Source organism: Trachemys scripta, chromosome 4 (genome assembly GCF_013100865.1).
Source record: "Trachemys scripta elegans isolate TJP31775 chromosome 4, CAS_Tse_1.0, whole genome shotgun sequence".
Taxonomy (NCBI): Eukaryota; Metazoa; Chordata; order Testudines; family Emydidae; genus Trachemys; species Trachemys scripta.
Window position 1 is genome coordinate 114,898,083 of NC_048301.1, and position 12,075 is coordinate 114,910,157.

The following is a 12,075-nucleotide window of genomic DNA, read 5'->3' on the forward strand; positions in this document are numbered from 1 at the left end:
AAAATGGGAGAGCCTCCGCTGACCCTGTGACAGTGACATAACTGGAATATGTTTTAGGCTACATATGCTATGTAACATATCTATGTAAAGGTTATGATCTACTGCATGTATTCATCCTATTTGTATGCATGTATCATTTTTGTATTCGAAGTTATGAATATTGGCTGTGTACTGGCTAGATTTTAACTACCCTAGTAGAGCATTTGGTCAGCTCCTTGAGAAAAGTGCAAATTAAGTGCCCAATCAAAAACCACTTAAGCCAACAATGAACTTGAAGATGCCAATCCACATCTAAACCTTCCCAGGAATGTGGCTTGGCTGGTAAAAACTGAGTCATGCATGGATATGTGACTTGCCCATGTGACTCCAAAACTCATCTTGGAGCTGGACTTTGCATAGGAGAGAGGAGGGGGGTCTCCATCCACAAGAGAAAGTCTACTTAAACCCCTGGGAGACCCCTCCATTTTGTCTTCAGCTGGCTAAAGAGATAGCCTCTTCACCCCCAAGGATACCTGAAAGAAACTGGAACATAGGACAGTAACTACAGGGGGTGTGAGTGATTGCTGGATCCAGGCTAGCAGGAGACTAGTCTGTAAAAGGAAGCTTATTGGAACTGGTGAGGTTATATCTGTATTCAGTTTTCTTAGACATAGACTTGCGTGTTCTATTTTATTTTACTTGGTAATTCACTTTGTTCTTTCTGTTACTACTTGGAACCGCTTAAATCCTACTTTCTGTATTTAATAAAATCACTTTTTACTTATTGATTAACCCAGAATATGTATTAATACCCGGGGGGGGGGGGTGCAAACAGCTGTGCATATCTCTCTATCAGTGTTATAGAGGGCGAACAATTTATGAATTTACCCTGTATGAGCGTTATACAGGGTAAAACGGATTTATTTGGGGTTTGGACCCCATTGGGAGTTGGAGATCTGAGTGTTAAAGATAAGAACACTTCTGTAAGCTGCTTTCAGTCAAGCCTACAGCTGTTAGGGGAAGTGGTTCATACCCTGGGTCTGGGTTTGCAGCAGACTAGGGGGGTCTGGATCAAACCAGGCAGGACACTGAAGTCCTAAGCTGCCAGGGCAGGAAAGCAGGGGCAGAAGTAGTCTTGGCACATCAGTTGGCAGCCCCAAGGGGGTTTCTGTGATCCAACCCGTCACATCCTCCACCATGTGCCTGGAAATCACTGAGACATGCCACAAGTCCCAATCACAAATTAAGTTTCATAATGTTATACAAGTAGCATCTAGAGGCTCCAGCCAAGATCAGGTCTTCACTGTACTAGGTGCTGTACAAACACATAGCAACTGATGGCTTCTGCCCCAAAGAGTTTACGTAGGAGCCCCAGTCATGGACCAGGACCCAATGTGCTAGGTACTGTACAAACAATGAACAAAAAGTCTCTTTCCCGAAGAGTTTACAATCTAAATAGAAAAAGAGTGTGAGGGGAAACAGAGGCAAAGAGAGGGTCAGGGCCTTGTCCAAGGCCACAGAATAGGTAAGTTGCAGAACCAGGGTTGGAAGTGAAGTCTCCCGATTCCCACTCCAGTAAATACTAAACAGTGAAAATCTGTTTGAGCTGAAAAACATGCTTATCTTCTGCTAAATTGCAGTAGCTTTCAATGAGCACATTTCCTGCATGAGTGACTGCAAAGACCCTCCTCTCCCTTTATCTGGGTGGATTTCCTAGACTGAGCACCATGGGGTTACAGACAACCTTGTCCACAGAATCCCCCTTCTCTGTTGGCTCTACCTCATCTACAAAGACCCTCTGGAGCACAACTTTAATGGACTCCCTGCATCACCACCTCCTGTGGCTGCTCACTAGGAAGTAGATGATGGGGTTGATGCTGATATTTAGGCAGGCCATCAAATTAGTCATGTGAAAATCAGAACCCATTTGTTTGGCATGGCATCATGAGCAATGGTGTGATCTTCATGGGAAGGTAGAAGATGAGGAAGAAGAGAACAGTGAGCAGGATAACTAGAGAAAGTTTTGCAGGGTGATGTCATTGGGAGCTACACTAGACCTTGGTGAATAGGGTCAGACCAGACAGAAACATGAGTGGGTTGCGAACCCAGAGATTCAAGACGCAGCTGAGCATGGTCATTGGATGACACATTGTTTCAGAGTGGCAGAAGCACAGCTCCAGTCTGAGAAGCAGGAAAGTACCCACAGCAGGGCACAGACAATGGCAGACAGGTGCTTTGAGTGGTGACATTGGCACCAGAGGACAGACAGACACCTCTCAGTGCAGGTGGACATCAGGAGATACCAGCTGGTGTTGTACATAGAATAGAATCATAGGACTGGAAGGGACCTTGAGAGATCATATAGTCCAGTCACTCAAGGCAGGACTAAGTATTATCTAGCCCATCCCTGACAGGTGTTTGTCCAACCTGCTCTTAAAAATCCCCAATGATGGAGATTTCACAACCTCCCTAGGCAATTTATTCTAGTGCTTAACCACTCTGACAGGAAGCTTTTCCTAATGTCCAACCTAAACCACTCTTGCTGCAATTTAAGCCCATTAATTTTTGTCCTATCCTCAGAGGTTAAGAAGAACAATTTTTCTCCCTTCTCCTTGTAACAATCTGTTATGTACTTGAAAACTGTTATCGTGTCCCCTCTCAGTCTTCTCTTCTCCAGACTAAACAAACCCAGTTTTTTCAATCTTCCCTCATAGATCATGTTTTCTAGATCTTTAATTATTTTTGTTGCTCTTCTCTGGACTTTCTCCAATTTGTCCAAATCTTTCCTGAAATGTGGCACCCAGAACTGGACACAATACTCCAGTTGAGGCCTAATCAGCATGGAGTAGAGAGGAAGAATTACTTCTTGTGTCTTGCTTACAATACTCCTGCTAATACATCTCAGAATTATGTTTGCTTTTTTTGCAACAGCGTTACACTGTTGACTCATATGTAGTTGTGATCCACTATGACCCCCATATCCTTTTCCACAGTACTCCTTCCTAGGCAGTCATTTCCCATTTTGTATGTGTGCAACTGATTGTTCCTTCCTAACTGGAGTACTTTGCATTTGTCTTTATTGAATTTCATCCTATTTACTTCAGACCTTTTTTCCAGTTTGCCCAGATCATTTTGAATTTTAAACCTATCCTCCAAAGCACTGGCAACCCTTCCCAGCTTGGTATCATCCACAAACTTTGTAAGTGTGCTCTCTAAGCTATTATCTAAATCATTGACGAAGATATTGAACAGAACTGGACCCCGAACCGATCCATGTGGGACCCCACTCATTATGCCCTTCCAGCATGACTGGGAACCACTGATAACTACTCTCTGGGAATGATTTTCCAACAGTTATGCACCCACCTTATAGTAGCTCCATCTAGGTTGTATTTCCCTAGTTTGTTTATGATAAGATCATGTGAGACAGTATCAAAAGCCTTACTAAAGTCAAGATATACCACATCTACCGCTTCCCCCCATCCTCAAGGCTTGTTATCCTGTCAAAGAAAGCTATCAAGTTGGTTTGACACAATTTGTTCTCAACAAATCCATGCTAACTTATCACCTCATTATCTTCTAGGTGTTTGCAAATTGATTTCTTAATTATTTGCTCAATTACCTTTCCGGGTACAGAAGTTAAGCTGACTGGTCTGTAATTCCCCGGGTTGTCCTTATTTCCCTTTTTATAGATGGGCACTGTATTTGCCCTTTTCCAGTCTTCTGGAATGTCTCCTGTCTTCCATGATTTTTCAAAGATGATCGCTAATGACTCAGATATCTCCTCAGTTAGCTCCTTGAGTATTCTAGGATGCATTTCATCAGGCCCTGGTGATTTGAAGACATCTAACTTGTCTAAGTAATTTTTACCTGTTCTTTCTCTATTTTAGACTCTGATCCTACCTCATTTACGCTGGCATTCACTATGTTATCCAATTGCCACCAACCTTCTTGGTGAAAACCGAAACAAAGAAGTCATTAAGCACCTCTCCCATTTCCACATTTTCTGTTATTGTCTTTCCCCCCCTCACTGAGTTACGGGCCTACTCTGTCCTTGATCTTCCTTTTGTTTCTAATGTATTTGTAGACTGTTTTCTTGTTACCCTTTATGTCCCTAGCTAGTTTGATCTTGTTTTGTGCCTTGGCCTTTCTAATTTTGTCCCTACAGACTTGTGTTATTTGTTTATATTCATCATTTGTAATTCATCCTTTGTAATTTTTTTACATATAGAGTCCCAAAAAATTAAACATCATGTCAACAACAACCATGGCAATGAACGTGACATGAAAATCCAGGACAGTGGTTCTCAAAATTTTTTTCATTTGTGGACTCTGAAAAAATTTCAAATGGCAGTGCGGACCCCATTGGAAATCTTAGACATAGTCTGGGTCCACAGAACACAGGTTGAAAATCATTGTTCTATGGTAATGACAACTTTTCATGGCTCCCTTAGACATAGTCTGCGGACCCCCAGGGATTCACAGACCACAAGCTGAAAACCACTGATCTAGGGGAAAGGAGAAAATAACAACAAATAAGTCATGGGCAGACCAGGAAATGAGGTAGGTGGAGTCAATGACAGCCGTGCTGAGGGTGCAGATAGTGAAGGGGTTTCTCTTAAAGCAGCAGCCGAAGAACCAGAGGATGATCCTGTTCCCCATCAGCATGAACAGGCAGATGAAAATAGAAATGAAGCACAGGATTCTTGGAACCCCTCTGTCTGTATCATTGCAGCCTTTGGAATCATTTAACACACCCCAGCAATGCAGGCTTATCTCAGTAGGAAGCAGGGACATTGGGCTCAGCTAGGTCATAATGAAACTCTCTCTCTCTCTCGGATGTCAGTGTTTTTCTCTCTGACACGCACACACCTGCTGGTACAGGTGAGACAGAGGTGAATTAGTCACTCTTGCATACTGGGCAGTGGATTTCAGCCTCACACTCTGGGATATTGAGTTCCCAATGAGCCTGAATGAGAAATATACATGCAGAGCATGTTGACAATATGGGTGATACAGCGGCACAGCTGAAGCACTGAAGCTATGCCACTGTAGCCTCATGGTGTAGATGCTTCCTACATCGATGGAGGGGTTTTTCCATCAATCTATGTAATCCACCGCTCCGAGAGGCAATAGCAAGGTCAGTGGAAGAATTCTGTCAAGCTAGCCGCATCTACACTGGAAGTTAGGTCAGTTTAACTTTGGTACTCAGGGGTGTGAATTTTTCTCACCCCCTGAGCCAACGTAATTAAGTCGATCTAAATTTTAAGTGTAGACCAGTGCTCAAGAAAGTTACTCTTAATTAAATTTTAAAGTGGATTGGTTGATCTGCATTAAACCCCTATGTGGAGGCTGTTATTCATAATCAAAGTGACCTTATTTGGTTTAGTTTAATTCACTTCCAAAGTGATAGAAGTTAAATTGAATGAAGGACACTTTAATTCTGAATAAGAGCATCTACTTAGGGGTATCATTTGGTTTAACTCATCCACTTTAAATTCACATTTTTAGGTAATTCTGATTAACTATCCTGAATTTCCTTCTGTAGACAAGCCTCCAGAGGAACTTTATAGATGACAAGAGTTAGGGGGGTTGCTGGTGCAGGGCGTGAACAGACATTTATTTCTATAAGGGACCTCAGGGCACAAAAGAGAATGAGCTTTGAAGATGTCTACACTGCAGTTAAACACCCATGTATGGCCTGTGTCAACTGACTTGGACTCATGGGGCTCAGGCGGTGGGGCTATAAAATTGCAGTGTAGACATTTGGGTTTGGGCTGGAGCCCAAGCTCTGTGACTTGATATATGAGTAAAGCAATCTATTCCTATTTCAGTGTTCTAGGTAAATAACTTCCTGCTCTCTGGAGTATTTGATTTACAGCCATACAATTCCTCCTGTAATGGGGATGCAAAAGGAGGGCTGTATTTCTGAACTCACAGTTCACCCTCACTGTGTGTGTCTGCAACAATTACAGTGTTAGTAACTCTCCCAAATCTAGAGAGGTGATAATGGCCTTTCCTCCGAGGGCTCTCTCTAGGTGCTGGATGGTATGGTGCTTCCAGCTTTCTCCCTGTTAGGATATAGATATTCAGGCCTGCCTGTAAAAGCCTATACTTTAAGAACTTAGGTGTATTTTTATCACTTATCTAGTTACAGGGGTATAAAAACAAAGAATCAAAATCACAGTCTGCCTGTGTATGGGCCTTCTCTCGCTAGGTAGTCTGAGGCCTTGTTCTTAGGCTAAGGCCTTTGGCTAAGCAACAGGGGCAGCCATAAGCTGGGAAGTGGACAGTCACATCCTCACATCCCAAACCAGTCCCACTGAAATAGGGTGATATTGAGCTGTTAGGAAGACGATTCTGTCTTGATAGTGCCCATCACCAGCAGATAAAGAAACAGATCTTAAGATGGTTAAAGAAAACCTAGTTTTAGGGTTACCATATTTCAACAATGAAAAAAGAGGATGGGAGGAGCCCCGCCCTAGCCCCGCCCCTGTCCTGCCCTAGCCCCGCCCCTGCCCCTTCCACTCCCTCCCACTTCCTGCCCCCTCAGAACCCCCAACCCTCCCCCCCCATGCCTTGTCCCCTGACTGCCCCCTTCTGGGACCCCTGCCCCTAACTGCCCCCCAGGACTCCACCCCCTACCTAAGCCTCCCTGCTCCTTGTCCCCTGACTGCCCCCTCCTGAGACCTTCCCCACATCCTAACTGGCCCTCTAGGACTCTACCCCCCTACCTGTCCCCTGACTGCCCCAACCCTTATCCACACCCCCACCCCCTGACAGCCCCCCCCCCCAGAACTCCTCACCCATCTAACCCCCCTCTGCTCTCTGTCCCCTGACTGCTCCGATCCCTCTCCCCACCCCTGCCACCTGACAGCCCCCCCCGAACTCCCAAACACCCCCCCCGCTCCTTGTCCCCTGACTGCCCCCTCCTGAGACCCCCCCCACCTGTACTCTGCCCAAAACCTTACACCCCCCAACCCCCAGACAGCACCCCCCAAACTCCTGACCCATCCAACCCTCCCCCTGCTCCCTGTCTCTTGACTACCCCCCCCAGAACCTCCCTGCCGCTTCTCTGACCCCCTGGCCCCCTTACTGTGCTGCAGAGCGGCGCGCTCGGCAGCGGAGGAGGGGAGCAGGGTCGGAGCTCCAGACTGCCGGAGGCCGTGATCTGCCAATGCAGGGAGGGAGGGGGAGAGAGAGGAGGGGAGTGGTGTCAAGTTGCAGGAGAGAGGAGTGGGTAGTGGAGGAGGGGCTCTGGCTGCCGGAGCCCCGTGCGAGTGGCACGATCCGGCTGGCTGCCCTGTAAGCCGTGCGTGCTCTGCATGAGGGGAAATCCGGACATTGACAAATTCCCCCTGGACGCTATTTTTAACTGAAAAAAGCCGGACATGTCCGGGGGAATCCGGACGAATGGTAACCCTATCATCTCCTCCCCAAAAAAGATCCTGTGGCCCAGGCAGATTGGTAATGAAAATCTGTCACAATATTACCACTGTTATAAAATCAAAGCAAATCTTGTACAAATTGTGTCATGTAAGGTATCAATGGAAAAGTTACAATCTATCAAGTCTGATTATCCTGGTCATATCCATGTATTGTCTTTGTATCTAAAGTTATGAATATTGGCTATGATTTGTCTCTCAAACATGTGTTTTGTTCTTGAGTGACACCCCCTAGCTAGCTATCCAGCTGTGATGTAAATCTATGTGTTGATGGCCAATTAAGGACATTCTACTCTCACAATGGGCCATTGATGAAACGTATCTCGCTCTTCCTGCAGATGCCTCAGACAGCAGGGTGCTAATGCCTGCCCCTGTGATTCAGCAAACCAGGTAAGGACAGGTGATGAGGACATGTGACCTAAGACATCATCTTTTACCAATAACTTCCCATGATCATGGCAGAGGTTATAAAAAGCACTTGAGACATCTCCATGTTGCTTGTTTCCTACTGCAATTCTGTGGACTATGGACCTTCCATTCTTTTGGAAGTTACCAGAGAGCCTTTTGCAAGCCAGCAATCTATTCCATCACTGCTACAAACCTGATACAAGGACTTTGCAATCATTTGTGTGTATAAAAAACGAGGAGTACTTGTGGCATCTTAGAGACTAACATTTTTATTTTATTTATTTTTTGCTGATACAGACTAACACGGCTAAAACTCTGATTTGTGTGTATGTGATCTATTAACCATTTTTACTCTCTTTCTTTTATTAATGAATATTTAGTTGGTTTACTAAGGATTAGCTGACAGCAGGATATTTGGGTAAGATCTGAGATCTAGATTGTCCTGGGGGTGCATGTTGGATCCTTCAGGATCAGTAAGAACCTCACATATGGTGAATTAGATTTTCAGTAACCCCTCACTATATTAGATCTGTTTGTCTGGATGGGAGCCAAGGGCTGTAATGCCTTAAGTGGACTCTCTTTGGCTTCTGGCTAACCAGTGCGGTACTGCATAAATTTTTTTTATTATTGTCTTGACAAATCTAATTATAGAATTAACCACCAGTTTGGGGGATTGTCTGCCCTTGCAACCTGCCCTGAGTGTGGTGTTCTCACACAGTGTGGTCCATCCCAGGCACTTGGTCACAGGGGGCATGGACAGTAACAATGTGATTCTAGTAAAAAGAACTCCATCATGGCACTATATTAACAAACACAAATTAAAGGGACCCCGCTCTATCTTACCACAATTTCTGCAGTTTGCATTTTGGATGTTTCAGTCCCTCACACAGCAGCTGCACTCCTGAATCTTCCAGCTTTTCCTCCCTCCGGTCCAGCTCAGTCAGGGTCTGGCTGGTGCTGAGGGCAGAGGAGAGCTCCCCACAACACGCAGCTGTGAAATTGCAACCCCACAATCTGTGGGAGTCAGACATACAGCGAGGAAGCAGGGCTTATTTTTGCTCCCTTCACTGATGTCAGTGTTGTCTAAAAGGAGTTTCTTTACTCTGGACATGCACAGATACATCACAATGCTCCCATTGGCATGACAGCCCCTGAGGGTACTCCTTTCCATGGGCACTTCTTCCCCCAGGAACTAGAACTTCTCTCCCCGCACCCTTCCCCTACAGATACTAGGACCTCTCCCCACTCCCCTCCCTGCCTATGGCCAAGGGGGGGCTACTCCCCCCATTGCACCCATTACCCTCTACCCCCAAAATGGGAGAAAGGGAAGATTGGTGCTAGGAAAGCTGCCCTCCTATGCCACCTAGGTCCCTTAATTGCCTAGGCCAATCCTGGGCCTGGGCCCTTCCTGGGATGATTCTCTTCCTCTTCTCTCTCCTCTGCCTGTTCCTTTCTCCTCCTTCACCACTGCCTCCTCCTGCCCTCCAGCTTCTCACACACACACAGTGCAGTTCGGGTCTGACAGGAGGCAAGCTGCAGCTGTTGTCAGTGGGTCTGGTGTGCTGGATTCAACACCGAAACCACATGCTGCATGTGGTGCTCTTACATCCCATGTGGACCCTGCTGCTGACATCATCTAGGTACCTAGAGTGTGTTTACATGGTCCAGAAGGGTCCCCATGGGGAGTTACAGCGCAACACGCAGCCAGTGGTTTGGGCTGGGCCTCCAGCAGTGCCCTGAACTTCATTCAATATTGTCACGGCTTGCGTCTGATCAGACTCTCACCGCACAGTTTGGGCACTGCCACAGGGGCTGTGGAGAAGAATGCTGGTGAGACCCAAGTGGTGGTGAGTCACACACACACACACACACACACACACACACACACAGAGTTAAGTCTGAATTAGTAGCTACATGTAAAAATTGGGAGGATTATTAAAAATGAGGGAGAGTTGGCATCTCTGCTTCCACCAAGAGTTAAGCTGAGGGGCCAGCAGCAGGGGCCAGAAGGTGCTGGAAGCCGGGGCGTACAGCTACGAATAGGGCCTCAGCGTCTCCTCTGCTCAGTTATGCTCGGCCACACCACGCTCCATCTGCTCTTTCAGCTGTTGGTGCAGGTCCCAGCGGTAGGAGATACACCCAGGCTAGCTCTAATTAAGCTAGCACACAGAAAATAAAGGTGTGGCTGTGGTGGTAGAAGCGGCTGGCCACGCTGTGTACGTACAGGTCTGAGACACTCGGCACGTACTCAGGGCACCTAGCCCTTCCCCCCACTCACACTGCTGTGGCTATACTGCTATTTCCCGGGCTCCGTCGCCCCGGCCCCGCAGCAGGGGCTGCTCCGCTCCACCCTGCCAGGGCTGGGACACTCGCCCCCACAGCCCCGGACAGCCCCTCTCCAGCCGTGGGGAGCTCGGGGACCTGGGCAGGGAGCGAACCAGGCAGCCAGGCCCGGCCCCTCCCGGCAGGAGCGTGTCCGCCTCCGCCCCACCGCGCTGCCCCGCGGGCTGAAGCAGCCTCCGCGTTGCGCTCCTGGGCCCTGAAGGCGGCAGTGAAGCTAAGGGGCTTGCCCTGGTGACCCTAAGTGAGCCTGGCACACCGAAGGGGTCCTCCCAGGGACTGGTCCAGAGCACGAACATGTGTGTGCGGGAAAGGGCTGCTTCATGGCCCTGGTGAAGACGGTCTGAGCAGTTTCCCTCCCATTTCCTACCTAACTCCGAGCTCTGCCCCCAGAGCAGGTCCTGGCTGGAGCGGAGAGCACAGGGCTAATCACCATGTTAATGCGGCTCCCTCCTGCAGCATCACTACACCAGGGGAGTGGGTTCCTGGGGCTGTGAGATCCGAGGGCCCTGGGCCGGCAGAGGCACTTTCCTGCCCGGCCCCAGCACTTTTCCAGAGCTCGCTCAATCCCCTGGATGGCGGCAGCAGCCAAACCATCCTGTAACCGCTGCTTGGTCTCTGCTCCATCTTCCCCCAGCACCAGCCACTCTCCTCGACTGTGCAGCGGCCTGGGCAGGAGCCCTCTAGCGCGGCGACGGGCTGAGAGTTGAGCCCCCTCGTTTCCCTCCTGGGGAGCAGCCCCCTTGCCCTCCCGGTGCCGGAGCTGATTCACCAGCTCCAGGAAGCGCCACCCTCCCTCCCAGGCTTGCGCCGCCATGCTGCAAGCCTGGAAGGGAGGAGGAATTCCGCATGGTTGGGGAAGAGGCGGGGCCAGGGTGGGGATTTGGGGAGGGAGCCAATAGGGGAAGGAGGAGGCGGAGCTGGGGCACCAGGGGGCGAGAGTCCCTCCGGGACAGCAAAATTGCTTGTTTGTCCAGTGTCCCGACCGCACATCGGTCGGGACGCGGGACAAACAAGCCAATATCAAGACAATCCTGATAAAATCGGGAGGTCTGATCACCCTAAGCTGGAAGGACACTGCAGATTTGTCCTGAAACTACTTGTAATGAGCAGTGTGTGTGAGGGGGGTCCCAGCTCCTTTGTGGAAAACACATTAATATTTATTGTGTACAGCCAGTTTGGGAGAAAAGTGCAGTGTTTTAGTAACATTGTCATGTGCTGCATTTAAGACATAGAAGACACTGGACTCTGTTCTCAGATGTACCAAATTCACTCAGCACTGCTGAGGAGACTTGGAGGTGAAGAAATTGGCTCTAAGCCACCTTTGTGCTCCCCTGATCCAGGGCCAGATGGGGGTCAAAATGGCCTTTGGTCTAACTTAAAGCAGCCCTGAGGTTCCTGTAAGTTACCCCAGCTGCTTTGATCTGGTGGAGCACCAGGCACTCTGCCCCACCCCTGACATACACCTTCATGCTCCTCCACAGCCCCTAGGCTGAGACAGGGGAGATGGTGGGGGAGGATGCCAATGAGTTGGCTATACCTGCTTTGTACCACCCAAGGACGACCCTGTGTCAGGATCCCTTTAGGGTAATTGCCCAGATGCTCTGCATTGCTGAACAGGGGCCAGGGGTTAAGCCCACTACTTTATTCAATTGTCTAACTAGTAAAATGTAACTGCTTTAAACATCACTGGTCTGTGTTCTTTGCCATCAGTGGGGCTGGTCCATGGCTGGGTTCCAAGCACTGTAGGATTGTGAATCTGGAAAGAAAAGTGTAACTCACAACACCACAATGTTAACAGGCACCGACTAATGGAAACCAGCTGTTACTTACTGCAGTTTCTGCAGTGTGTATGTTTCAGTCCCTCACACAGCAGCTGCACTCCGGAATCCCCCACTTTGTT

At 48.2% G+C, this 12,075-nt stretch overlaps 1 pseudogene; it reads right to left on the reverse strand.

Moving 5' to 3' along the window:
- Positions 1 to 1,675: 1,675 nt before the first annotated feature.
- Positions 1,676 to 2,299, reverse strand: LOC117876520 (annotated as a pseudogene).
- Positions 2,300 to 12,075: the final 9,776 nt, after the last annotated feature.